The sequence below is a fragment of the Diceros bicornis genome, unplaced genomic scaffold (assembly GCF_020826845.1).
Source record: "Diceros bicornis minor isolate mBicDic1 unplaced genomic scaffold, mDicBic1.mat.cur scaffold_275_ctg1, whole genome shotgun sequence".
Taxonomy (NCBI): Eukaryota; Metazoa; Chordata; class Mammalia; order Perissodactyla; family Rhinocerotidae; genus Diceros; species Diceros bicornis.
Window position 1 is genome coordinate 329,894 of NW_026691149.1, and position 23,804 is coordinate 353,697.

Below are 23,804 nucleotides of genomic sequence, written 5' to 3' on the forward strand. Positions count from 1 at the left end.
ATATTTATTATATCCCATAAAAAAGACCAGAGTAATTTACTATGATGATTCTTTGTGCCAGAAAATATAAAAGCACAGTGTTGCATTATAAAGATGGAGAGGGAAATATGTGTCATTCTATTTGTTATTTACATAATGAATGTTGTCATAAATATCACTTTTCAAAAAAAAAAAGTGAAACAATTAAAAAAAAAAAGGCCAGAAATAAAATGACTCGAGGATTAGAGAATTCAGCAGCTCAAAACTATAATCAAGCACAGATGATATTCTCATATTTTGTTCTATCATCTTGAGTTCCCAGCTTTCTGTTCAGGCTGGGCTCCTTGTGGTCTCAAAGGCTGAGCTGTTTAAAGTATTATACCATAGTAAGAGAACAGAAAGATGAAAAAGAGTGGGCATCTACTCCCCCTGACTTTGTAAGAGTAACTCAAAAACGCATCCTCCAAGTGAGGCCAATTATAATTGATTTAGAGCTGTCAGCCTCCCCTCAATCACAGGGCCTCATGCAAGAAGTTGAATGTCAAAGCACAACTGAGCTGCTGGTAGAAAGGGGATAGATGGGTCATGAATAAGCCACCAGTGGAATCTGCTTCAACGTTTACTTACATAATGCAAAAAATATTTTAAATTAGAATGCAAAAATATCTAATCAATTAGTGGGATCTAAAATAATGTAGCAGGCTGGCCCAGTGGTGTAGTGGTTAAAATTCAGCATGCTCCACTTTGGTGGCCCGGGTCCATGGGTTCAAATCCCAGGCATAGACATACACCACATATCAGCCACGCTGTGGTGGCCACTCGCATGCAAAATGGGGAAGACTGGCACAGATGTTAGCTCAAGGTTAATCCTCCTCAATCAAAACATAAATAAATAAATGAATAAATAATTAACCAAATAAATAAAAGATGAAAATAATGTATCAATAATAAGGATTTTCCTACATATCAATAGTAAAGTGTTTGATAATGCAGTATGAAAGTCTCATTTCTCACTCTCAAAAACACAAAAATGTAATGCACAAAGTATATTAGTTAGAATGTGTTCAACTGAAAGTGATAGAGAAACTCATAGTGGCTTTAAATCATGACGTGTGTTATTTATGTTACAAGAATTTCAGAAATAGACAAATGCAAAGGTTTTTTTTTTCTATCAACATTTTGATAATAAAGACTCGGGCTGTATATAACTTTTGCTTCAATATGCTTAGTGTGTGGGATTTTATTTTTACAATTGTCTGTCACTGCACAACATCCACATGGGAAAGAAAGAGGAAGAGTCAGCTATAGCATCCTATTTGATGCACATTTTATTTAGTGCAAGAAAGAGACCATACAATCAGATTGTCATTGATTTATGTCCATGGCGCATAACCCACAACTGAGGTGGAACACACTCTGGCAAAAATTAGCTTAGATCTGTCACAATTGGCTTAGTTCACTCAAAATTGGTGTTCTAATACCTAGGCATAATGGAGGAAGTGTACTGAGTAGGTAGTTACTGTATGCTATGCGAAGTATAGTTTTAATTTTGGCTAAAAATGTGTTTGAGAAATGCAAAAGAAAATGAATAAATTTAGCGCCATTAAATTTCCCAAATGGAATGTCTGAATATTACAAAAGTCTGTATCCTTGTCTAAATAATTTTTAGCTTTAACGCAATTCAAACCACTTTACCGAAGGAATTTACTTTGAAGGTTAAGAATTTTACTACATTTTTTATGAAACAAAAATCGAGTTAGAAAAATCGAGAAACAAGATTTATATAGAAAAGTGATTCAAAAAGAAAAGCTGTAATTACAGTAATTGCATTGTTCTAATATTATTTGTAGAAATAGGAACGAGAAAAGAATACCCACTTTCAACAACAAGAATGGCTGCTTCATGCTCCGAGGTCAGAGTTGAGTAGTTGTGGCAGAGATCTTATGGCCCACAAAGCCTAAAATATTTGTTCTCTGTCACATTACAGGAAAAGTTTGCCAAATACAAATTCATAGCTCTGGGCAAAGCCCTTGAATGATGGCTGATGGGCATGCCTAATATGTGTTGCTGCTGCCTCATCCTCAGCTGAGATGACGTGTTTCCATGTGTTCTTCTTGCCTCACAGTGCTCCCCAGAGCGATTGAGATCTAGGTGAGCACAGTGGTACAGCACTTGATGTCCCTGATGCCCTGCCTTCCTTTCCCTGCCTTCTTTCCCAGTACCTCACTGGTGTGTTGCAAAGTCCCCACCACCTAAAATATTCGCCCCTAAACCCTCAAGTTTATGGACACTTCCAACTAACACAGGACCAAAACTTGGAACTTTTGGAGGTGGATTATCACTTACTTGAAGCTAAAAGCATTCTGACATAGGACGGGACTGTTTAATGTGAATATTATTAACGTAAGTCTCTGCAACATTGTGTCTCACAACCAAATAAGGTGTGGGCTGTGGGCCCTATAATGCCAATGAGACTTTTGTTTTTTGTCTTGGGAATATGGAAGAGTGGCTGACTGAAACACCAAGACTTTCCTTTCCTTTTCAAATAGAGATCAATGTATAGGACGTCCAGGAAGCCAGTATGCAAACAATGAGAGAAATCGCAGCCTGCTGAAACTTGTGACATTTCTGGCATTTGAAGATTCTTTAGGGAAGACTCTGGCTTGCACCGCTCCTTGTTGCTCTGTTGTCATAACAGTGGTCCCTGGGGTCTTTGTGAAGCACTGAGACACTCCTGTAAGCAAGAATTGGACTCTCAGCTACATCCTACTCTTCTCCCTCACCCTCTGCTTCCTCTGCTCCTTACTCTTCATCGGCTGACCCAACACAGCCACCTACATTATTCAACAAATCACATTTAGAGTTGTTTTTACTGTGGCTGTTTCCACTGTCTTGGCCAAAACTATTACTGTGGTTGTGGCCTTCAAGGTCACTGCACCAGGGAGAAGGATGTGGCAGTGGTTGGTGTCAGGGGCAACTAACTTCATCATTCACATCTGCTCCTTTATCCAGCTGAGTCTCTGTGGCATCTGGCTGGAACCTCTCCTCCCTTCATTTACACAGATGCAAACTCTGAACACCGCCACATCATCATCATGTGCAACAAGGTGTCAGTCACTACCTTCTACTGTGTCCTGGGATACCTGGGCTCCTTGGCCCTGGGCAGCTTCACTGTGGCTTTCCTGGCCCGGAACCTGCTTGACACCTTTAATGAAGCCAAGTTCCTTACGCTCAGCATGCTGGTGTTCTGCAGTGTCTGGGTCACCTTCCTGCCCATCTAACACAGCACCAAGGGCAAGGTCATTGTGGCCGTGGAGGTCTTCTCCATCTTGGCCTCCAGTGTGTGGCTATTAGGCTGCATCTTTGCTCCCAAGTGCTAAGTTAGTTTCCTAGGGCCGGGGAGAAACACATCAAAAGTGTTAAGGAATAAAACACACTCAGGGAGAAAATAATCGAAATGTAAGTTATTTTCATAGGTCACAAGAACTTGCATAAACTTGAAAAATAAACTACTATATTTTTCCAGACCCAATTTCAGTACCAACTAAACTTACCTTACATCTGTACTTAATTTTTTGCTTTATGTTTCTTTTGACTTTGTACAATTTTCCTTGGACATTCAAATGAACAAATACACAAACGTTCATATTAATTTTCCTCTAAAATTATGTGTGAGAGATTGTAAAAATGGCCACACATCAGTCCTTTCTCTCTGTCTGTTTGGTCATAGCATCCCACGTTGACTCTGGGTAGACTTGGCATTGTAACTTGCTTTGGCCAATGGGATATTACCAAATGACATGAGCAAAGGCTTGAAAAACACTTGTTCATTGTTGTTACTTGTCCTTCTCTGGCTGCCCTTGGGAAGCCTGAGGCCATCAATATGTGAATGAGTCTAGACAGACTCCACATCTCCATCACCCTAGTAGCTTCAAGTCAACAATCAGATGTGTAAGTAAAACTGTCCTAGACCATCCAATCCCAGCTGAGCCACCAATAGGTCAAGATCAAAATAACTTCCCAGTTAACCCACAGAATCTTGAGAAAAAATAAACTATTCTTATCTGAAGTCACCAAATTTTAGGGTGATTTGTTACACAGCAGAAGCTAACTGATATATTATGCTACGATTTAAATATGTCCTCTCATTATTTGTATAATTATCACAGATTTCTATTTCTTTATCCAATATCATAGACTAGAATATTCTTCTTTAGATTAAGTCTCTGAAAGAAAATCAGACACCATATCACGTTCCATTTTACTTTTCCTCCTTCCTCTTTTCAACCAGACATCTTTAAGCATATATATTAAGAATATCTTCACTAATTTTAAGATTATGGATATTCTTCTATATTCTCATCCACCACTGTTATATGTGGGGATTTTACTTTTAATTTTAGCTCTATCATCCATTTGGAATGATTTACTTGTGAATAATGTTAGTTTATGGTCCAGTGTTTTATTTTACAAATGGATATCTTTTAGTCTATAAAACAAACACTGCATCATTTTAAAGGTTGATTTGAAGTATATGGAATCTGAATAATGTTTGGAAAACTATCTTTGAAACACTGTTTTCAGTCACAAGTATAGTATATCTCTCCATTTAATCTGAGCTTTTACATGCTTTGTATCTCTTTATAATCTTCCTCATATAACTAATATGTAGTTCCAATTATTTTAACTACTCATCTTAAATAATTCATTGCTCTTAGGAATGGAATAATTACTTACATGTTTAAACTAATTCTTACTCATATAACAGTATTTTTGATGTTTCATATAGGAATCTAGCTTCCTTTCACATTACTGCACTTATTTACCAGTTCTAAACTTTATAAGTTATGTCCCACTAAAATAATAGATTTTCTCTTCTTCTCTAATATTATTTACCTCTTATTCTGTTGATTCTCGTTTTTTCATGACTCGGTTCTCCAATATCACACTGAATCTCAATAGTGTTTGCCAGGAGCATTGTCCTCTTCTTAAGTGTAGCGTAAACATCAGATAAATTCCTTGTCAGGGCAGAGCAGGCATCTAAGAGAGAGAAAGTAAAAACGTGAAGGGGAAACATTTCAAGCTGGAAATCAACATACTTGCTTCTCTTGGCTGTTTGGAGCTGGAGATGTTATGCAATGTGGCCAGCTGAGAATCAGAGGATCTCTCTCTAGTCCCAGGAATTAGTCTTGGTCAAATCTCTCAACCTCTTTAGACCTCATTTTCTTCACCTGTAACATGAAGAGTTGGATGAGTCTTTTTAAGTTCTAAAATCCAGTGACTCCAAGATACCCTTCACCCAGATGCACTTGACAAAGACTAGAGAGAATTTTCACTTGTCTTCTTCTGCAGCAACATTATTATTCATATCACCCCTTAAAGACATATCAAATGTATACTTTCGCATGACACTGATAAAACAGGTTCCATACCAAATCACTGTTCATTGGTATAACAAATCTATAGTTAATTGTTTAGAGGTAAGTATAGAGATGGGCCCTGCTAGAAACAGCAATCAATGGGCCAAAAAGTCTTGCTTTATGTTACAGCAAGGCTGTGGAAACACTCCCTAATACACCAGAATGCTTAAGTACTTAGAAAGTATGAAATAAATTGGAGCCTTGTATCCATGGTTACGAGCTAATAAGGATATGATTTTTAAAATTTTGTTAATGATGCCATTTGCCTGCTATGGGGCTGTTCTCTGGTGAGTAAAGAGCAGATGTATTCAAGGCCACTTTCATGTCTTTAATAAATATTTACTCAGCGCCTGCCACTTGCTGCAAGAGAGCAGTGATCTACCCTAAGAGCATTTATATTCTAGTAGGGTGTCACAGACCATAAACAAAAAGAGAATTTTGAGGTGATCAATAAAGTTACATATACGTCAGACTTTTTTCATTCTGGACTATTCCCCTTTTTTTACTGTTTCCCAGAACTCTAAGCATGGACTTGAACACCCAGAAATCATGGGTCTCAAGTTTCTTCTCACAACACCCCTGTTTCAAAGACATAGTGTTGATCATCTGAGAGTATGTCTCCTTAAGACTAAGTTCCTAGGAATCAACATTATTTCATTACTTTCTTGAGAGGACGGATGATATTATGAAGGGAAAACAAAATATCATATGGTATTTATACACGAAATGATGTTTCCACTCTAATTGTTTTATATAATGTGGTGTGGTTTGGGGCAAGTCAGTTACTCCTTCTGAGACAGTGGTAATAATACCCAGAAAAGCATTCTATAGAGATTAAATGAAACAAAGTATGAGAAACTGCTTTGTAAATTGCAAAGCAATCTATTTCATCTTATTTATTGCAATAACATTTTCATTTATCCAATCCTTTTTGACTCTACACAGCCTGCCTAGACTGAGTTTTATCATTTATTCAACAATAATAATGGATCAAATTGGTTGAGTATTAGAAATTTCATATGGTTCAAGTTAATTAATAGGCCATCAAAATATTTAATTTAGTTATAATTACAGTTAAATTTTTCATGTTGCCTTACAATGTGCCAGGCACATTCTAGGCATCTGACATGTATTCACTCATTTAATGCTCACAACAATGCCATCGAGACAATACTATTAACCCCTATGGTATGGATGAGGAATATTAGAGGTTATATAATTGTCCAAGTTCACACAGCTGGTACCCAGGCAGTCTACCTCCAAAATCTCTTTTAGGGTTTCCACTAGCGGTCGTGGAGCTTACATTGTAAAAGGATCACCCTGGTTCCTGGTTGGCGAATGGACCAGAGGGGACTAAGCAAGAAAGCACATGGCTACTGAAATGATCCAGGCAAGCAATTCTGAATACAGGATTTCCTTCCTTTTTAAGGCTGAATAATATTCCATTGTATAGATGCCTCAGATTTTTTTCATCTTTTCACCCACAGATGCACAATTAGGTAGTTTCCATCTCTTGGCTATTGTGAATAATGTTGCAGTGCATTTTGTCAAACGATTTCCTGGCACTTAGTGAGTTTGAAAAAATTTTTCTTATACACATTAGTTACTGTAATGAACTACCTTTCTAAATGTCTAAAGTTTAAATATTTGTCATTCTACAGAAATGCCTTGCCTAATCATGATTTGTGTTGTTATCAGTTCATGAATGATCTAAGATTTTTGTACAAAAATTTGTTATAATGGCTTTTTTTTCATGTATTCAGGAACCTGGCATAATATGCGTATTCCCTGATTCTTGATTTTTAGTTGAGTTTTCTAGTAAGCCTTTAAGATAGGAAGTATCTTCCTAGATGTGAGGCAGAGAGCAGAAAAATAATAAAGTGATTGTTATATTTAATTATATCAAAAGGATATAAAACTGTCTCTTTGCTAAATTGTTTTTACACACCCTTTGCTTATTTGTAAGAATGGCACATATCGTTTTATTAATGAAAAGAGAATTCAATAAACAATTTTAACATAAAACCATATCTATTGAGAACTTACATGAAAATTTTAGCAATATGCTGTCACCAATTTCCTCATTTGCAAATGGAGATAGATAATACCATCTTCCTTATGGGTTGCTGTGAAAATACTCAAGAGTAATGTACGTAAAATACTTATCAACACGTCGGTGGGAAAGCGATGCCCCATTCATTTTTCCACAGGGATGATGACAGCTTTTTTTACGCTTGAAGTCTGTAGTTTTCAAAATATGTTCTACTCTTGTAAAGTGAATCCTTTTTACAAACTCTTTGTAGAGTTAGGTGATCCCTTTGGAATACAAATTCAGGTTCCCGTGTGTGTGTGTCTATACGCACATCTCTCAAATAATACTTCAAGCCTTATAATGAAAAGCTACCTTCCCCAATCTTGACTCTGGTTCCAAAAACAACTTCAATTTTCTGGTTGAAAATCTATCTTTCTAAATTAGCTACTCATACAGCATTTTCATTTTTCAGCTTTAGACTATTTATACTTTCTTTCTTCTCTGAAACAATCAGCATGAAGAGTTCTTTCATATGTGAAAAACATAACTCCCCTTGCTCAATATAACTATTTAATGAATTAGGATAAATCAAAATTCAATGTCTACTGTTTCATGACATAAATGTTTACCATTTTATAGCATATGAATCTTATCCAGAGATGTGCTACGTCAGATTTTATGAATACATTTTCTGTCTCACTTTTCCTTTGACCTTTTATATGGGAAAATTCTCTTGTTTCTTTGTTGTCTTCCTCTGGATTCATCAGCAGTTCATCTCCTTCCACCGAAAATTTAAATCTCTTTCCAGTAACTTCTGACGCATGAGACAATTCATGGGCTTCAGGTTTTGCTTGGGGACATCCCTCTTGGGCTTGAATATATACACAGGCTCACATATGCACAGTATGTCTGGAACGATAGAGGAGAAAAGGATGTTTATCTCTGTGCAAAAGGACTGAGAGACAGTGGTAGAGTGAGAATATTTTACTGACTTTGCACCACTCTTTGAAGTTTTCCTATATGTGTATCTAGGACGTAGTGGCCTCTCTGCCCCCCGTTTTTAAAATTAAAATAGTGTTATATCCTTATCTCCTGGCTTGGTACAGCAAGGTGTAGAGAAATGTGAATATATGATCCAATATTTTAACGAAATTAAGTAAAGCAAACTGGCACAAAAAATTTATAATTTTAAATATGGGCACATCATTCTATGAGTCTGTGTAAAAGTGGGGAAAGGAATGAAGAAAAGCGGTTCAACATCCAGCTACCTGTACAGTCTAGGGGTCCAAGGAAAGCCCCGCCTCCAGCCCTGCCCCTGGAGCTCATTTCCTCCCCCTTTGACGTCCACCTGACTTATTCCAGACCCACCCCCGCCTCTTCCCGCCCCTGGAACTGGTCTTCGCCCACAACCTTCGGGCCTGGCTCTGCCCACAACCCGGTCCCCGCCCACACCCTTGTCCCCACCCACAGCCCCGCCCCTAGACCTGGTCCTGTCCCTGTTGCTGACCCAACCCGCTGCCCGCCCTAGCACTCACTCTAGAAACTAGACACCTCCCTTAAGGTTGGGGTGCGCGGCCCCGCCCCGCCCCGCACGCCGCCTCGACCCGGAGCCCCCAAACGTCCGTCCTCCCCGAACGCCCGCCCGAGACAGGAAGCGGAAGCGCGGGCGGAGCCGTGGATGGAGCCTGGGGCTTCGCGGTGTGTTCCGTCTTCTAGGCGCGGATGGGATTCTCGTGGACGTTTGCCCTCAGGGGCGGGCCCCGGTGAGCGCTGGGCGGTCCCGGCTCGGGTAGGGGTCCAGGGAGGCGCCTGGGGCGCGGGCAGCCCCGTCAGGGCCCAGCGTCTCTCTGTCTCCCCGCAGGTCAGTTTCCCCTGGGCTGTTCGCTCAGGGACCCGAGGCTGCTGTTCCTCCTGGCTCCGGGCGCCAACGTCCCCTCCTCAGAGTCCCCATCACCGTTCTCCATGTGATTTTGTCCCCAGGGGGCTTATCCGCGTCTGCAGGCTGTGTTTGGGTTGTTACAAATGGGGGCGCTCCTGGCGTCTAGAGGGGGAGGCAGGAATGCTGCTCAGCGTCCTCCAGGGCCCAGGACAGCCCGACACAGAATTGCCAGGCCCCAGATGTCAGTGGTGCAGAAGTTGGGGAACCTGCTTCAGGGCCTGAAAATCTCCCGAGCCCTGAATGAAGGGTGGAAATTGCTGACAATTCAGCGAGTCACTTACAAGGTCCCTAAATGACAAGCTTGTTTAAAGGGTCCAGAGTCACCAAAATGTCTCTGTCCAGCCAAGTGAGTTTAGTGACTCAAGTGCACGCAGTACGAAGCTGCTTTCTCCCATCTCGGGGAGCAGGTGGCTGGATAGGAATCGGGAAAATCCAGTCACAGCCAACAGTTACAGTTAAATCAGTAAATACAAAAAAAGAAGAGTGAATGGGGTGGCCTTTCCATCCAACACCCTATAAAATGCCTCAAAAGATTGTTTGCGCATTTTTCCCCCCTCAGACATGAAAAGCATCTGTGGAGCTCAAGTTTGAGGTGAAACCAGGCTCAGGGGCCACCTGTTCTCGCTGATCCATGGATTTCTGTGTGACCAGGTGAGTACCCTGTGGACCTGGTACCAAGATGTTCCGGCAGCCTCCGCTGTGCAGAAGACCTGCCAGTGGGGTATCCTGGTCTCAGGTTGTCACCACATGGACTCACTGAGAGTGAGGGTATCTTGAGAAAAATTATTGATGTTTTATGGATTATATTCAAGTGAAGGATGGTAAACTGTGCGTGGTTCTGTGTGGTAAATATTTCAGTAAGTACAGTTATATGCAAATAAGAACATATGAAACAAACGTAAATCACTGCAAATGTGGATTATAGTAGAAAATATAGATTTACTTGCATTGCATAATACTCAAAAGTCAGGATTTATACATATTATAAATACAAAAATGTTTTGCGTGTGTATGTAGTATTAGAAGACACCCCATGAAATACTAGCAGGGATACTCAGCAACATTCCTTAGAACCATTCAATTTGACTTCTAAAATCCTGTAAATCCTCCACAAAAATTTGAAATAGAGGAGCATTCAGGGAAAAAGATGATTTGAACTTCTTTGTATTAATAAAATATTTAAAATTTAATTTGCCAGTAGCCAGATTCATTTTGAGCATTTTTTTTTCTTTATGACATTTCAAATCATTTGGAGGAATACTAAGCAACACTGTAGATTGAAGGGAAGGGCACTAGTCTCCAAAAAGACTGTCCTCACCACCTTGCCTTCTAAAGGGAATTAACTTTGATTCTTGAAACTTTTCTAAAATAATGGTCTGGTGATTCACGTTGCAGAGAATCTTGTTAAGTAATTTTGTATTTAGTTGTTGGCTTCTACTAATTTTCTGTGTGTGTGCCTTTTTCATTCTAGCTTTCTTGTGACGTTCTTGAGGGGAATTTGTGCTTGTCATGCAATAGATAGTCTCTGAGTGTATAATTTATGGTGACCAACCATCCTCGTTTATTCAGGACAGAGGGGTTTTCCAGGACACAGGATGTTTAGTGTTCAAACCAGGGCAGTCCTAGACAAACCGGGATGGTTCCTCATCTCATGAGCCAGGCACTGGGCCACATGCATGGGGACCTGGTGAACCAGAGAGACCTTGTACCACCTTCATGGAATTTATATTGTATTTGGGAATTTGGATTTTGAAATGTTAATGATGAGAGTGATGTGGGAGTTTGGCACAAGGGGACTCAACCTGAGGGGGCAGGGAAGCCCTCTTGAGAAGGACTGATATTTAGCTTGAGAGCTAGAGTTGGGACTGGATTTAGCTAGTTGGAGGGTTAGACTGGAGTGAGGGTGTGGGAGTGTGTTCAAGAAAGTGTTTCAGGCAGAGGGACCCGCATGAGGACACCCCTGAACCAGAGAGCCTGGTGTGTCCATGAACTGAGAAGAGGGATGGCTGAGCCAAGTCAACACAGGGGGAGAGGTGTGAGCCAGACCAGCGAGGGGGACAGGCTGGACAAGGTCAGGAGTGACTTGGGGCTCTGTTCTAAGACCAGTGGGCAGACTCTGGAGAGATGTGAGTAGAAGGATTATGTAATTAGTGTTTGGTCTAAACACGGGGGTTAAAATGGACTTCATGGTTAAGAATGAAGACTTAATAGGCAAGATGGGAGGTGCTGGGAATAAGATTAGGAATAAGATGATTGTTCCCTACGCCTCGCTGATGGCTCTGGAGCAAGAAATAAGTAGAAAGAAAAGACCTTGGAGTGTAGAACCGAGAGAACGTAACGGTACTTTCTTGCCTGCATGTATCAGATGGCACAGGGCACTGACTGTGCTCCTCGCTGCTGTCCGTGCAGACCTGCAGGTTACCCCTCGCACAGGTCTGTGTGTTCACCCCTCTTTGCCACTCACATGCCCCCCCCACATCGTAAATGAAGTCAGGCCTTACTTGTGAGGGGATTGTCTCACACGAGAGACACCTAGGAGAGCCCCTGCAAGCATCAGAGCAGCCCCTTTAGCATCTCCTTCAGCCTCCTCCCTTGCCCTCTCTCGCCTTCCACACCCAGAAGGACCCCTGCTCAATAGTCCACATCCCCATCTTCTTATTCCCCCAGGCTTGAGAAGGGTGGGGCAGCCACTGGGGTGGACATCATTTGCACCTTCCACTCTGACCCGCGCAGGTCCAGGGCTGGACAGAGAGTGACTCTACTGGGAGTTGAGCCATGAGACCCAGGGCGTCTCCCACCTAGGCTCCTTCACCCTGGATGGGGACAGCCTCTATGTCAGTGGTGAGGGGCTGTACTACAGCCATGCTGTCTCTCCCAGTCGGAGTTCTGTGTTACCTCCTTTGCTCTAAAGTGAGCTATGATCCATCTCTCTATCCACCTGGTCTGGGTTCAGACTTCTCATCACTGTGTGATCACTGGGTCCAGCCACCTTCCATCTCGTTGCCGCCCCCCTGAACAACTCACCCCTCTTCCCCTCTGTTTTCCCCTCTGCTTTTCCCACAAAGGTCCCTACATCCTCCTTCTCCTTAATCCTTTATGTTCACCCCAACTCTTGCTCAGCTCGTCTTGCCTTCTCTCCACAGGTTTCACCTATGGAGCCGTGGCCCCGACAACCAACAGTGAGTATTCCTGGCCCTGATCTCCTGGGTCCCGTCCGCCTTTGTGGATGGGGAGCACATGTTCTCCTACACCTGCTGTCCTTGGTGAGGGAAGGACCTGGAAGGGCCCTAATTCATCCCTTCTCTCCCTCCCGGGTTCTGGTGGAGAGTCCCAGCCCAGGGTGAGAAAGCCTTATACAGAGACATGCTCTCCACACATTCTGACCCACGTGGTTTACACTTTAATTCTGCTAAAGTGCCGCCCTTGGTCCTCCTTTTCCAGGTATCCCATCCGTCTGTCCAGTTTTCTGCCTGTCCATCTGTCTCTCCTCCGAGTTCAGTCTCTCTTGTTCACCTATCTCTCTCTCTTGGGCCCCTCTCATCCACAGGCTTGCTCATCCCTCTACTCACACAGTCACCCGTCCCCTCACTCTCATTTATGCTTCATCTGTGAATGGTGGTAATGGGACAGCCACTGCTGGAGCCCGGGTTAACTTGGGGGCTCCTCCCACTCTACCCCTCCCTGAAGAGAGCCCTGGCCACAGCTCCTGAGCCAGCCACCACGTCCCTCCATACTTGATCATCACCTGTGCTACCAGAAGCCACCACAGGTATCGGGGGCCCCTTTTGCTTCCCAAGAGAAGTTCTCCGGCCCCAATCCCCCACCAGCCAGTTGTGATCCAGGAGCTGGGAAGCCAGGGTGTGAAATTCTGGTTTTAGGGCAATCATGCTGATCACAAAGATTCTACCAACGATTCAGTCTAAGGCTAGCCCTCAGAGAGCCCCTAGTCTTATGAAATTAACACACCATTATAATACAATGTGGGATGCTTCGGGGAGAGACACCTGGCATAATTTGGAGGGGAAGAGCTTGCCAGAGAAAGTTTCACCAGAATGAAGTCTTTAAGAATGAATGGGAGGGACCATGGCAAATAAAGGATGAAAGGTTTTCCTGGCACAGTGGATTCCATGAGCAAAGGCTCCGGCCAGAAACAACATGCTGTAAGGGGAGAATTGAAACGAATTTGGTTTGCGTGAAGCATGAAGTTTAAACCGCAGTAGATGGATAAAATGATACTGAACGATCAGCAGGAGCCAGATTGAGTAGAGCCTTGAGTGCCAGGTCAAGAAGGTTGAACTAAACACTGAAGGCCATAGGGAGCCATGGGTGGTACTAGAGCAGTGGTGGCCCTAGTGAGGTATTCATTTCAGAAAGATTCTTCTAGTAGTCCATGTAGAACATCCTTTAGACAGAGCATCCAGTGAGCCTGCTGGGGTGTTGGTCTGGGTGAAAGAAGTCAAGACCTGAGCTGAGACAGGGATGGAGTATATGTGACGACCAGTGTGCAAGGTGAATGGGTATTACTGGGAGGAAAGAGGAGCTGAGCAGATATGCTGGTTCTGACTTGCGTGACGACATGGGTGGATGGTGGTGTCACTATGAGAGAAGACGACAGATTATAATGAGTGCAGGACTCTGGTCTGGTCTCAGGCCAGCTCTCAGAGATGGCCATTGCTCTCCCTCTTGTCTTGCAGCTTTGGGGCACAACCTGAAGACCCTCACAGTCACCTTCCCCATCTCCACACTCTGGTATTCATCAGACAGGAGCAATGGCTCAGCCATGTTCAACTCCATTGAGAGGGTCCTGCAGAGCCTGGTGGATTAAATCCCACCGAGCCCCTCCTCTAACTCCTGTCCCTCCTGCTCATCCTCCTCCTCCTTCCTCCCCAGCTGGATCATTGTTCAAGAGGAGCAGCCTGGGTCCCTTCTACTCGAGTTGCAGACTGGTCTCCTTCAGGTGAGACCCTCCCCTGAGCATTTGCCCCTAATGACCACTTTTGTGACTACCCCTCTTTGTCTCCCCACTGTCCTCCCATTTCCTCCTTCCAGTTCTGGCCCCCACTCCCAGAGGTTTCAGGACCTCTCTCCAGAGTCCCCACATCCCTCTCTCCCCAGGCCTGAGAAGGATGGGGCAGCCACCAGTGTGACGCCATCTGCACCCACCACCCTGATCCCGTGGGCCACCATCCCTCTGTGCTGGGAGCGGAGAGTCTCCACATTTCAGCTCTTCCTCTCCGTGGCTCCTGGCTCTGCAGCTCAGAGTTTATCCATCCAGAGAGAGCACCAGCTACATTTCCGCATCATCGTCGGGAACCTCAGCAACCTGGAGCCCACATGCTCAGAGTACACCGCCCTGCCGAGAGACACCCAGGACCAGGTGGGGTCTCTCTCTCCCTTCTCCCCTTGCCCTGAGGGCAGCGTCATTCCTCTGCCTGACTTACATCTGTTACGTGATTGTTTCACCCCTTCACTTTCCCTGCATGTGTGGCTTCTCTCAGTGTCCAGAGGTGATGTCCTAGCTGCCTTGCCCATTTCTCACATGGGTAAACTGAAGCTCAGAAAGGGGAGTATTGTGCCTAGCGTCACACAGTGAGTTAGGGGCAGAGCCAGGATTTGAAGACAGGTCTCCCTTGCCCCAAGGTCTGTGATATTTCACTGGCTCCAGTGGCACCCTGCATCGCCAGGAGACCTCCATCTCACCCACTCTCCCTCGTGTTTGTTCTAGGTCACCGAGCTCTACAAGGGCAGCCAGATGTGAGACATATTCCACTCATGCCTGGTCACCGACTTGATGTAGGTTGAGGAGATTGGAAACATTGGCTGAGCTGGTGGCTGATGACTCTGAGCTCAAGTGACATATCCTTGATCTTGATGTCACTGACATGGTGCCCATTCTGCCCCACATCCCTGTCAGCTAATCCTACCATCTCCTTCCATAAGTTTTTGGGGAATGAGAAAAGCATTATCATTTGGGGCCACCAACCTCCAGCATCCTCCTCCTCCTCCTCTTCTGGAGACTTTCAACAAATATCAGCAGTCTAACTGTGTTCTCCAGTAGTAGAGCCACTAAGCACATGGGGCAATTTAAATTTTTTATACACCTATTGAGATACGGTTCACATATTGTGTGTGGGGAGGAGTGTATTTTTTAGGTTTTTCTATATAAAATATCTTCTCCTCTGCAAAACATATAGTTTGACCTCTTCCCTTCCAATCTGGGTTTCTTTTATTCCTTTTTCTTGCCTAATTGCCCTCTTTATAACCTCTAGTACCTGTGATTAACATATGAGAAAAGGGAAGACATCATTTTCTTGTCCCTGGTCTTAGGGGGAAATTTTCAGTCTTTCACCATTGAATATGGTGTTAGCCGTGGGTTTTTCATCGATGCTGTTTATAGGTTGAGAAAGTTTTCTTCTATTCCTAATTTGTTGAGTGTTTACTTTTTTTGACATGAAGGGTGTTGTATTTTGTCAAATTATTTTCTGTATATGTGGTTGAGATTGCGTGTTATTGGCCCTTATTCTATTAATATAGTGTATTACATAATCAAGTTTTCAGATATTAAGCCAACCCTTCAACTAGAGGTGAGAGATTAAGATGTTCTCAAGTCTTTCCCGGGCATGCCACAGCCCTGAGCCCATGTGGCCTTCTAGATGCCGGCAAATACACTGCAGCTTTTCAAAGGCCCCTGTGGACATCTCATTCTCCCAATTTTTCTTCTAAGATTTGGCTGACATCTTGCCTGCCTCAGCTGATATCACTCCCTCAGGCAACTACAATAGAAAACAATTAGCCTTGATTGTTTTTAGGAAGTGCCCTGGGGACGGACTTTCCTCCCTGGGCAAGCTCTGAGTCAAGTAACTACAAGCCCTGAACATGGGGCTTTTTCAGGGAGCTTCCAGGCAGGTCAGCTAGTGAGAGTTCGGCGGGCATGGGTCTTTTGAGAGCTCCAAACCCATTATGGCTGCTGGGCTGCTGGATGTCTCAGCCACTATAGTTCTGAGAATGACGGTTTTCAAAGTTTTGGAGGATATTGTGAGAGCAGGATGGGATAGTGCAAGTTATAGTGCCACAAAGCTGGCTCCCTTTATCAAGATTCCACCATGTTTCTTCACTAAACCCTCCTCAGATATTTACAAGCCGTTGATTAATTTCTAGACTTCTGAAAAGTTGATTTTGACAATTTTTACAGTGTTTTCATTGTTTTTATGCATTTGCAGAAGTCCTTACTCCAAAGTTTCAAAAATGTTCTCCCTGTGGTTATTTATTTATAAATTAATTACTTAAAATGAAATTATGTGAGAAATTCAGTTCCTCACTCACACACACTAGCCACATTTTAAGTGCTTGATAACAACATGGGGCTAATAATGAGTGTATATGGTAGCGCAGAAAAAGGTTTACATTATTGCAGAAAGTTCTCTTGGACAGGACCCTGAAGCAGGGAATCTAGAATCAGGGTAGAATTCCAGACACCATTGTTCATCCCTTGTGCCCTTCCAGGTCTGTCCCCCACAGTAACCACACTGGAGCAGACTCCCTGTGTACCTTGCCACCTTGGCACAGAGACTGGACAGAGTTGCCAACTATGAGGAATTCCTGTGGCTGACCCATAATGGACCCAGCTGCAGAACTTGACAGTGGACAGGAAGAGTGTTCTTGGGGATGATACGGCTCCCTGGTCATTGGGAAAGAAAGTGAGGCCTTTCCGGGGACTCTGGATGCCTGGGGCTTAGAGAGCATTGAACTTTCTCAGGTTGGCAGGAGGTGGCGTAGTCCCCCAGTCTTTACTCACCATTGAGAGAGACAAAAGGAAACCAGTGTAATATAGGAGGCCCTCACCTTCTCCTAGACAGCTCTGTGACCTAAAGTTAGTCACCTCCCCTCTCTGGACTTTTGTTTCCTTATCTCTGCACTGACGCAACTGGACCAGATGGTCACTGAGGGCCTCCAGCCATGTGTGAAGCAGACTCACAGGTTTGGGGGTGGATGGATTTTCTGATCCACAGGCTATAGTTTGCCAAGTCCCGCTCTAGATGATCACCAATGCGTTAGAACTTTCTGCAGTGGTGGAATGTTCTATATCTGTGCTCTCCAGTGCATAGCCACATGTGGCTGTTGAGTACTCGAAGGATGGTATTGTGACTGGTCTTTATTTTTACTGATTTTTAATGTTACTGAGGTACTAGAATTTCTATTTTATTTACCTCAAATTAATTTTAATTCAAAAGATACTTCTAGCTGCTCCATATCAGACAGCACACCTCTAAGAGGTTGTCTGGGTAGAGGTACAAGTAGAGGGACCTGCACCCCTCTCCCCATGCCCACTGGGTGCTGTGTGTCCTCCCCTCCTGGAGTTTATCTTGTAGCTGGGAATAACAAGAATAGAGAATTGAAACTTATCAATTATTTGATGTGAACAAACTCATACTTGCAGGCGGAAATCAGGGAATACTTCCTGCAGGAAATTACATTGTAGGTTAATTCTAGAAAATGAATATTAAGCAAATAGATAAAGGAGAAGGGGATGATGTGTTTCTAGGCACGGAAGAACACTTTTGAGTTGGATTTTACAAATTTAGAGAGATCCCATAGGCTTGCCAACTGTGATGACCCATTCTGCCCCCGGCTGTAATAAGAAAGTCCAGCCCAAATTCAGTTCTCTGTGCCCAGAAGTATGAATTTGGTTTAATTTATTACACTTTTGTTCTGTGATAATGGTCTTGTATTTTGTAGCAAAGTATGCTCACATTTTAGAGATGGAAACTAAAATGGTGTGAAACATGATGATGTCTACTTGACTTTAATATTTCATTGAAAACATGTGATGAATCAAGGGTGGCAAGTGTTAATAATTTATACATTGATGCAACATTGTTTTAATTAATTGGAATATACATTGTTAAATCTAGATGATGGATGTTTATGAGACTGTTCCCTTTATTTTTCTGTGTCTAAAAAGTTTTATTAAAAAGAGTGAAACATACCCACATGCATTCTCTATTTCATTCACTTCCAGAGTATTCTCCCAACAGAGATGATGCCTTGACTGAGAAGCCTGGTAAACCTGCAGGAAGCCCCAGCCCATGGTAGGGGGCGAGTATCTTGATGCTGTGCCTCATCGAAGAGAACCATGCACACAGGGTCTTGGATGATGAGGAAAGTTGGCCAACCCTTGTCAAGGACGGTTGAGGCACAGTGGGGTCACCAGGAGCCCTGGGGCAATGACAGGATGTGGCTCACCCCACCACATGTCTCCCCAGATCTCCCCTTCTGGGCCCTCATCCTCATCTGCTTGGCGGGACTCCTGGTGCTCATCACAGGCCTGATCTGCTGTGTCTTGGTAAGACATGACGTGTTCCTTGTCTTCTTACTATTGGGTTGTAAGAGCTCTTTATATATTATAAATACATGTCCTTTTCTAGGGATATGTTTTGCAGATGTTTTCTCCCAGTCTGTGCGTGGCTTGACTTCTCCTCCTCCACATGAGTCATTGGGGAAATGTAAGTGACAGTCATCATGAAATTCCACCACACTTAAGAGTGGCTAAAATTAAAATGACTGACTATAGCAAGTGTTGTTGAAGATGTCAAGTCACTGAAACTCTCATTGAGTGCTGGTGAAAAATAGCTTGGATGCGTCTTTAATATTTACATACGTCTACCCGGCCATTCCTCTCCTAGGAATCCATCTAAGGGAAATAAACACATATGTCTATACACAGACTTGTACACACATGTTGATAACAACCTATTTATAGTAGATAAAAATGGAAAACAACCCAAATGTCCATCTACTGGTGAACGGATACACAAAGTGTGATATATCCCCACAGTGGGATAATATTCACCCATAAAGAGGAATGAATTATTTTTTTCTTTTTCAATTATTCTATTGAAACTATAAAGGGTTTTAACATGGTGTAATTTCGGGTGTTCATTATTATTTGTGAATTTCTTTATAGACTGCATCGTGCTTACCATCGGTAGTCTAACTTTTATCCATCACCATGCATATGTGCCCCTTTAACTCTTTCACTCAACACCCAGCCCAATTCCCCTCTGGTAACCACTAATCTCTTCTCTTTATCCCTGGATATGTTTATCTTCTACATATGAGTGAAATAATGCTATTTGTCTTTGTCTGGCTTATTTCGTTTATCATCATACCCTCAAGGTCCATCCAGGTTGCTGCAAACAGGACCATCTTGTCTTTTTTTTTCTGGCTGAGTAGTATTCCATTGTATATAATACATACCACATCTTCTTTATCTGTTCATCTGTAGCAGGGTACTTGGATTGCTTCCATGTCTTGGTTATTGTGAATAATGCCGCAGTGAACACAGGGGTGCATAAATCTCTTTGAATTGTTGGTTTCAGTGTCTTTGGATAAATACCCAGTAGTGGGATAGCTGGAAGGTATGGTATTTCTATTTTAAATTTTTTGAGAAATCTGCATACTGTTTTCCCTGGTGGCTGCACTAGTTTGCATTCCCACCAGCAGTGTATGAGGGTGACCTTTTCTCCTTGTCCTTTCCAACATTTGTTATTTTTTGTCTTGGGAGTTATAGCCATTCTGACAGGTGTAAGGTGATCTCTCATTGTAGTTTTGATTTGAATATCCCTAATAGTTAGTGATGTTATACATCTTTTCATGTGCTTGTTGGGCTTCTGTATATCTTCTTTGGAAAAATGTCTGTTCATAGCCTCTGCCGATTTTTAGATTGGATTATCAGTTTATTTGTGTTTGGGTTGTATGAGTTGTTTATATATTTTGGAGATTAACACCTTGTCAGATATATGATTTGCAAATATTTTCTCCCAGTTGGTGGATTGTCTTTTCGTTTTTTTTTTTTTTTGTGTGAGGAAGATCAGTCCTGAGCTAACATCTGTGCTAATCCTTCTGTTATTTTCTGAGGAAGACCGGCTCTGAGCTAACATCTATTGCCAATCCTCCTCCTTTTGTTTTTTCCCCAAGTCCCGGTTGATAGTTGTATGTCATAGTTGTACATCCTTCTAGTTGCTGTATGGGGGACATGGCTTCAGCATGAGCGGACAAGCGTTGCGTCTGTGAGAGTCCGGGATCCGAACATGGGCCGCCAGTAGAGGTTCGCGTGCACTTAACCACTAAGTCACGGGGCTGGCCCTGTCTTTTCATTTTGTTCATCGTTTCCTTTGCCTTGCAGAAGCCTTTTAGTCTCATGTAGTCCCATTTGTATATTTTTTCTTTTCTTTCCCTTGCCTGAGTAGACATGGTATTGGAAAAGATGCTGCTAAGAGCAATGTCAAAGACTGCACTGCGTATATTTTCTTCTAGAAGTTTTATGGTTTCAAATGTTAGAGTCAAGTCTTTTATCCATTTCGAGTTAATTTTTGTGTATGGTGGAAGATAATGATCTACTTTCATTCTTTTGCATGTGGGTGTCCAGTTTTCCCAACAGCATTTATTGAAGAGACTTTCCTTTCTCCATTGTATGATCTTGGCTCCTTTGTCAGAGATTAACTGACCACAGATGGGTGGTTTTCTTTCTGGGCTTTCAGTTCTGTTCCATTGATCTATGAGTCTGCTTTTGTGCCAGCACCATGCCATTTTGATTAGTATAGCTGTGTAATATATTTTCAAGTTAGGATTGTGATGCCTCCTGCTTTGTTCTTTCCTCTCAGGATTGCTTTGACTGTTCAAGGTCTTTTGTTATTCCATATACATTTTAGGATTCTGTGTTCTATTTCTATGAAGAATGTCATTGTGATTCTGATTGGGATTGCATTGAATCTGTAGATTACTTTAGGTAATATGGACATTTTAACTGTCTTTATTCTTCCAATCCATGTGCATGGAATATCTTCCCGTTACTTCAGGTCATCACTGATTTCTTTCAATAATGTCTTATAGTTTTCATTGTATAGGTCTTTAACCTATTTGGTTAAATTTTTCCCTAGACACGTTTTTCTTTTTGTTGCAATTGTAAATGGGATTGTATTCTTGAGTTCTCTTTCTGTTAGTTCATTATTAGAGTATAGAAATGCAACTGATTTTTGTAAGTTGATTTTGTACACTGCAACTTTGCTGTAGTTGTTGATTATTTCTAATAGTTTTCTGATGGATTCTTTAGGGTTTTCTATATTTACAATCATGTCATCTCCAAACAGCAAGAGTTTCATTTCTTCCTTTCCAATTTGGATTCCTTTTATTTCCTTTTCCAGCCTAATTGCTCTGGCCAAAACCTCCAGTATTATGTTGAATGAGAGTGGCGAGAGTGGGCACCTTTGTCTTCTTCCTGTTCTCAGAGGAATGGCTTTAAGTTTTTCACCATTAAGTATGATATTGGCTGTGGGTTTCTGATATATGGCCTTTATTGTGTTGAGGTACGTTCCTTCTATACCCATTTTATTGAGAGTTTTTATCATAAATGGATGTTGGATCTTGTCAAATCCTTTCTCTGCATCTGTGGAGAGGATCATGTGATTTTTATTCCTCATTTTGTTAATGTGGTGTATCACACTTATTCATTTGCGAATGTTGAAACATCCCTGCATCCCTGGTATAAATTCCACTTGATCATGGTATATGATCCTTTTAATATATTGCTGTGTTCCATTTGCTGATATATAGTTGAGGATATTTGCATCTGTGTTCATCAGTGATATTGGTCTGTAATATTCCTTCTTTGTGCTATCCTTGCCTGCTTTTGCTGTCATGGTGATGTTGGCCTCATAGAATGTATTAAGAAGCGTTCCATCTTCTTCAACTGTTTGGAATAGTTTGAGAAGCATAGGTATTAAATCTTGTTTGAATATTTGGTAGAATTCTCCAGAGAAGACATCTGGTCCTGGACTTTTGTTATTTGGGAGGTTTTTGATAACAATTTCATTCTCTTTACATGTGACTGGCCTGTTCACTTTCTCTATTTCTTCTTGATTCAGTTTTGGGAGGTTGTGTGAATCTAAGAATTTATCTATTTCTTTTAGGTTATCCAATTTGGTGGCATATAAGTTGTTCAGTGTATTCTCTTATTGTCCTTTGGATTTCTGTGGTATCTGTTGTAATTTCTCCTCTTTCATTTCTAATTTTATGTCTTTGAGCCTTCTCTCTTTTTTTCTTAGTGAGTCTGGTTAAAGGTCTGTCAATTTTGTTTCAGTCTTCTCAAAGAACCAGCTCTTTCTTTCATTGATCCTTTCTACAGTTATTTTAGTCTCTATTTCATTTATTTCTGCTCTAATTTTTATTATTTCCCTCATTCTGCTGACTTTGGGCTTCATTTATTCTTCATTTTCTGGTTCTATTAGGTGTAGTTTAAGGTTACTTATTTGGTATTTTTCTTGTTTGTTGAGATGTGCTTGTATTGCTATGAATTTCCTTCTTAGAACTGCTTTTGCTGCATCCCATAAGAGTTGTTTTGTTGTCTTTTTCGTTTGTCTTCAGGTATTTTTTGATTTCTCCTTTGATTTGTTCATTTATCCAATGGTTCTTCAGTCATGTGTTCTTTAGTCTCCACATATTTGTGACTTCCCCATCTTTTTTCTTTTAGTTGATTTCAAGTGTCATAGCATTGTGGTCAGAAAAAAAGCTTGATATGATTTCAATCTTAAATTTATTCAGGCTTGCCTTGTTTCACAACATATGGTCTATCTTTGAGAATGTTCCATGTACACTTAAGAATAATGTGTATTCTGCTGTTTTGGGAGGGTATGCTCTATGTATATCGATTAAGTTCATCTGATCATATGTTTCATTTAATTCCACTATTGACTTGTTGCCTTTCTCTGCATGATCTATCCATGGATGTAAGTGGGGTGTTCAGGTCCCCTGCTATTATTGTGTTGCTGTTAATTTCTCCCTTTGGGTCTATTAAGGGTTGCTTTATATTCTTTTGTGCTGCTGTGTTAGGTGCATATATTTTTATAAGTGTTATGTCCTCTTGGTGGAAAGTCCCCTTTATCATTATATACTGCCCTTCTTTGTCTCTCATAGTCTTTTTTATCTTGAAGTCTGCTTTGTCTGATATAAGTATGGCAACACCTACTTTCTTTTTTTTTGCCATTTGCTTGGAGTGTTGTCTCCCATCCCTTCATTCTAAGCCTGTTTGTTTTTAGAGCTGAGATGTGTTTCCTGGAGGCAGCATATTGTTGGGTCTTGTTTTCTAATCCACCCCATCACTGTGTGTCTGTTGATTGGAGAATTCAATCGATTTACATTTAGAGTGATTATTGATACTTGAGGGCTTAATCCCACCTAATCTATATTTTCATTGTTTCTCTTCCATTGTGTTTCTGACTACCATTTCACGTTGGGGGTTTTCATGGAGGTTGTCTCTTTTTTTATGATCTATGGCTCTGCTCTGATTTTTTGTTTGCTGGTTACTGTGGGGTTTGTATGAATAACTCATAGATGAGGTAGTCCATCTTCTGATAGCCTCTTATCTCCATTAGCCTAA

The 23,804-nt window shown here is 41.9% G+C and overlaps 1 long non-coding RNA gene across 1 annotated transcript; it reads left to right on the forward strand.

The window, feature by feature from the left end:
* The first annotated feature begins 9,983 nt into the window (after positions 1–9,983).
* LOC131402809 (uncharacterized) lies at positions 9,984–14,321 on the forward strand. Its single transcript, XR_009218989.1, has 4 exons — positions 9,984–10,021; positions 12,514–12,549; positions 14,065–14,186; positions 14,261–14,321. It is a non-coding gene; the product is annotated as an uncharacterized LOC131402809 (long non-coding RNA).
* The last annotated feature ends 9,483 nt before the right edge of the window (positions 14,322–23,804 follow it).